This window comes from Engraulis encrasicolus, chromosome 22, assembly GCF_034702125.1.
Source record: "Engraulis encrasicolus isolate BLACKSEA-1 chromosome 22, IST_EnEncr_1.0, whole genome shotgun sequence".
Lineage (NCBI taxonomy): Eukaryota > Metazoa > Chordata > Actinopteri > Clupeiformes > Engraulidae > Engraulis > Engraulis encrasicolus.
In genome coordinates, this window is record NC_085878.1 from 2,174,528 (window position 1) to 2,180,527 (window position 6,000).

Below are 6,000 nucleotides of genomic sequence, written 5' to 3' on the forward strand. Positions count from 1 at the left end.
TCCAGATGAGGAGAGCAGCTGGTGACGGTTCAGGGTCTTGGGTTTCCTCTCCCCCTCCAGAGCAAACAGTGGTGGGGTGCCCGGCGCTGGTGCCGAGCTATAAGCCTGAAAATGGTTCTGCACAGCTCTGCGGGCCCTCTAGTTAATAACACAAAGGGTGCGTTCCAATATCCTCCACTTGTGCTTGTGGCCTCATGTTTTGCTGACGCCCTGCCTCCTCCGTGGAGAAAACAATGAAGTTTCCCCGCTGTCAGCCTAGCCAAAACAATTTTGGGGGGGACTGTTCTTCATTCACCATTCAGTTTACAAATGAGAGAACAACTCTACAATTGAGCTTTTGTGAGATATTGAAATATAATGCTGTTGTCAGTGATGTCATCACGATGTATTACTTCCTGGTACGAGGCCACAAGCACAAATGGAGGACGCAAGGTCGCATATTGGAACGCACCCAAAGAGACGTCTCATCGCCATCGCCATGCTATGGCTACGCACAGCTGCTCTGTCGGTCACAGAGGTGGACTTTACATTAGGCAAAACCAGGCAATTGCCTAGGGCCCCGACCAAATCTGCCCTTCATAGGGGGCCCCAACTGTCACAATAGTCACGATAAACACACAAAAATGTAGGCCTGATCTTAATGAAAGTGAAAGTGAAAGCCCGTTGGGAAACTCCAGCTCCCATTGTCATTGCGACACAGCACTCCACAGTACACAAGTGAACACTGCACACTGCACACAATGAAATTGCATTTATGCCTTACCCATGCAAGGGGGCAGCCCTCAGTGGCGCCCCATGGGGAGCAGTGCGGTGGGACGGTACCATGCTCAGGGTACCTCAGTCATGGAGGAGGATGGGGGAGAGCACTGGTTGATTACTCCCCCCACCAACCTGGCGGGTCGGGAGTCGAACCGGCAACCTCTGGGATGCAAGTCTGACGCCCTAACCGCTCACCCATGACTGCCCATTAATGTGTAAAGTAATCGAAGATATATACACGAGAAAAAACACTGAAATAGTACCCTCGCTCCTTCCATGCCATCTGGTGACGTGTTTAAAGAATGACTTTTGAGGGCCCCAAGTTAATGTTTCGCTAGGGCCCCAAAATGCATAGATCTGCCCCTGGTTGGTCAATAGGGACTGCTTCGTCCAGATGAACTGCCAGTAGCTTGCTTGGTTCACACACCAGACCAGTGGTGTAGTCTACGTAGAATGCGGGTATACGGAGTATACCCGCTTCTAAATTTCAGGGATTTCAGTATACCCACTTAAAATTGATTGATCCATTGTTTTGAATAGCACAAATGTATACAGTATATACCCACTTCAAAAAATGCTCAAATATACAGTATACCCACCATAAAAAAGTAGACTACACTAGTGGTGTGGATCGGCACTGCCCTCACGATCCGATTCGATCACGATTCGGGAGGTAGTAGATCCGATTCGATTCGATTCTATTAGATCCAATCCGATTCGATTCAATTCTACAATGCATTGCAATGCATTACATTTCTACTGAACGCAAAGCAAATGTTCAGCCATGATGAGGAAATACAAGTAGTCAGATACTGAACAACAATTTATTGGCTGTTTTCTGTATCAGTCTGTATCAGTCTTGCAATGTTTTGAAGTGTTTTTATTTCATTTAACATTCATTTGCTCCCGAAATATCCATGGAAGTAATTGAAACTTTAAAAAAATGCCGGATTGATTCTGGAACTTGCCGGATCTGGATCTGGATGCCCCAGATCGATTCGGATCGCCGAATCGATCATTGTTGACACCACTAGACTACACCACTGCACCAGACCATACCACAAGTGAGATATGGTCAGGAGACCACCTACTGAATTGCTTGTAGGGGAGATGTAGTTTGCGATTGCCAACAGCAATTTATTGGACGTATACATACATAGCCTATAGCCAATCGTGTCAGTTGTTGTCAGGGCCGCTGACAGCTTTTGCTGGGCCCAGGACAAAGTCATATGAATGGGCCCCAAACCCAATACATTCAATGTAATGAGGACCCAATTCTGGGCCCCCTCTCTCCCTGTGCCCGGGACAACTGTCCCCATTGTTCCCCCCCCCCTGTCGGCACCCCTGGTTGTTGTATTCGAACAAAGTGCAAGCTTCCATTTGTCGAGTAATACGCGTCCTCGGCATCTTTCCACCCCTCCCCACTGTTGGATTGGCTCCCTATCTCAGGCTTCACCAAAGAAAGTGGATCTAACAAGAAGCGTCATTTTGTTTCTTTTCCGGTATCCACTTTATTTCGGGTGAACGCCCCTTTAGGAGACCTTCGGTTAGGAGGCCTTCGGCGTCCTGAGGTTGAGAATAAATCAAGTCCCTTTAGCGCTGTAGATGGCGGTAGCGCACGTCTTGTGCAAACACCTCAGAAAGAGAAGAAGGAGGGGACAACACCCCCTTAGGAGACCCAAGTTGAGCACACGCTTTTGCATTGAGTGGGCGAGTTTTGCATTATCTTTCTCTTATCCAGTATTTTTGCTATCACTTTGGGACAAGCTTCAATGAGTGCGTTTACATGCAGTTCAGTATCCCGAATATGAGGCTTATCCCGGTTATGATCGGGGTTATTCGGGGTGATTCGGGATAAGGTGTTTATATGCGCACAGAACGTTATATCCCAGTCTACATTCTTGGCCGTTATAGAATTCTCTTCAAATGCGTGTAGCCTGGATACCAGCAACAGCGTTCCATGGGAAGCCCCTGTATTCGGGATAAGGTGTATACATGCGTCAGTATCCCGGCTTCTTTCGGAAAACTCCACCTAGCATATCCCGATTTCTCAGTATCCCGAATAAGGGCTTATTCGGGATACTGAAGTGTTTATATGCGCAAACGCAAATTCGGGATACTTAATATCCCGATCATATTCGGGATACTGAACTGCATGTATACGCACTCCATGATGTCTTTCTGACTGGTATGGTTGTGCAAGTCAGCATGGGATTTCCTATGCTAACCTATAACAGGGCAGTCATGGGTAAGCGGTTAGGGCGTCAGACTTGTAGCCCAAAGGTTGCTGGTTCAACTCCTGACCTGTCAGGTTGGTGGGGGGAGTAATTAACCAGTGCTCTCCCCCATCCTCCTCCATGACTGAGGTACCCTGAGCATGGTACCGTCCCGCCGCACTGCGCCACTGGGGGCTGCCCTCTTGCACGGGTGAGGCATAAAATGCAATGTCGTTGTGTGCAGTGTGCAGTGAACACTTGTGTGCTGTGTCACAATGACAATGGGAGTTGGAGTTTTCCAGGTGGGCTTTTTGCTTTTTTTCTTTCGTAAAGTTATCTGGTGCTATTACCACTTGTGCTTGGCTTTTAGTCAAACGTTGCCTCCTCCTCCCCTCCCTACCAAAAGCATTTATACCGTATGAGAAGGGTCCATTTGGAATATTTCTGCCTGGGTCAGGCATGTGGGTCTACTGCTCGGAGTGTGAATGACATTTCACATACAATTTCCTGCGATGGGGAGAGCGCGAGTTAAGACAAATACAAACAGCAGATGAGCAAACAAAAGGCCAGAACATTTTTGGCTAGAAAGCAGGTCAGGCATGTGTCCTACACAGTGATTCATTTAAAGCAGTGTTTCCCCAACGGGGGCTCTGCAGCCCCCCAGGGGGGGCGTTGGGGAGCCCTGGGGGGGCCCTGGGGGGGCCCTGAGAGGGAGCAGTGCTTATTTCCCATTGGAAGGCATTCGTCCCATTTTATTTTTCAATACTAAGGGGGGAGCGTTGACATGCTTACACATAGGATGTGGTCAAAGGGGCTTTGGGAGGCTTATGATGAGGTCCAGGGGGGAGTTTATAAAAAAAAAGTTGAGAATCACTGATTTAAAGCAACACTGTCTAAATTTCCTGTTCGGTCAGCCTACAGGTTGAAAAAGTGGAATCATTGTTATTTTTTCCAACTACACTTAAATGTATCTTATCAAAAAAGTCCAAGGCACTCTTCTTGTGCAAAAAATATTAAAAAGCATTTATTGAAACATGGCTATTAAGTTTAAAAACATGAGGGCAGAGACCCACGCGTAGCGGTGCTGAGCCTTCTTCAGGGTGTTTCAAGGCTTTTTAATATTTTTGCACCAAAGACCACCTTCAAGATTTTTTCTCAACAAGTTTTCTCTTCACTTGTACACTTAAGTGTACTTTAGTGAGGATGCATCTCATGAGTGGTAGGAGAAGTCTGCAAATTCATTTAACTACGTACAGTAGGTTGACAAACCACTAAAAGCATTTCATTGGGTGGTTTCATGGTGTTCATACTATAACCACAGCATTCACATACTGGCCTCTCAGACTCGAGGGAAAGACATGTCAGTGTGACACGACCTTGTCATTGCCGGGACAGATTTTACAGCATAGACACAACACACACACACACACACACACACACACACACACACACACACACACACACACACACACACACACACACACACACACACACACACACACACACACACACACTCACACTTGCTCAGCGGTGGTCAGATAGATAGTGTGCCTGATGGAATGCCCCTTTTGCACTTTTTTGGGCTTGGGCCGACTGGGCTGTCAGTGCGTCGACTCCTGCAGGTCAAGCAGTTTGGGAATGCATTTGTAAACAACCGGCAGATGGCCCCTTGGCCCCCGCACTCATCATTTCAGGAGATTTAAGGCCATATCTCCCTCTGCTGATTATGACAAAGTGCAATGAGGCTCTGAGAAAGGTGATCATACACTCCATCCATCAGAGGAGTCTCCTCCACACGCACCGCTTTACAGCACAGTACATTGCGTGTTGCATTACTAAGCAATCACCTCTGACTCCCCTCCTCTTTGGACAGAGTGGATAGAAGGCTAGCTTTGTAGTGTTGTTCCTTCCAAAAAAATCTATAGCATAGCGTGATCTGTCTCTCCTCTCCTGTGTCTAGTGTATAAGTGTGTAGAAAGAAGAGGCGTTTAGTTTGGATATCTTTCCGACAGCTATGACGCGGCCTCTTCTCCTCTGTGACTCGAAAGACACGGAGTAGGCTGTCTTGAAAATGCTCCACCCCAAAGCTATAGGATCATCTGTCTCTCTTCCTATGTGAGCTGGGGGGGAAGGAGCTAGCCTGATTATCATCGACCTTCAAATCTCTTCGAGACTTGGTCTGTCCAAGATGTCCAAGAGCATAACAACTAACATTTCCCAAACACCATGGCTGACCATGGTTCTCTTGGTTTGCTTATGGTTGTTTGCTTCCCGACAAAGTGAAAGGAGTTCCCGTATTTGCGGGAACTCAGAATTAACTTGCATTGCTCTTGACCTGACTAGCTGCAACGTCGAAGGTGTTGCGTCACTAGGAGGGCGTGGCCTGGCTAGGAAGGAGCAGGCTAGCTTGGATGAGCTCTCCGCAATAGCTGTCTAGTTTCTTCTACTGTACACAAGTAGAGGTAGGAGAGAAGCAGCGGGCTAGTTGGGTGGTGCTTCTCCCCACTCATAGCTATTGTAGGATCTACCTCTCATCCTCTGAGCTATAGGATGGTGTGCTGCTCCTATTCTGTAGTTAAAAAGAGAAAAACATGCACATCCGTCTCAAAAAGATTGGGTGCAGGACCAGCAAAAATACCATGAAAAACTGAAAGAAAAGTCCACAATACCAAGCTCCCGTTGCTCTTTTTTTAATGTGAAGTTTCGAGCAGCATGCCCTTCAGCAGTTGTCTGATGAAGGGCATGCTGCCCGAAACGTCACTTTAAAAAAAGAGCAACGGGAGCTTGGTGTCGCAGACCTTTCTTTCTGCTCCTCTTCTGTATCAGGAGAGTGGAGAGTTGAGATGGTTAGCGTGGAGGCACCTCTTCTCCCAGTACTGTAACCAGAGAATCGTATATGAGAGGGAGATAAAGCAGGCGGGTTCTTTTCCGGTATCCACTTTACGTCGGGTGAACGCCCCTTTAGGAGACCCTCGATTAGGAGACCTTCGGAGTCTTGAGGTTGAGAATAAATGGAGTCCCCTTA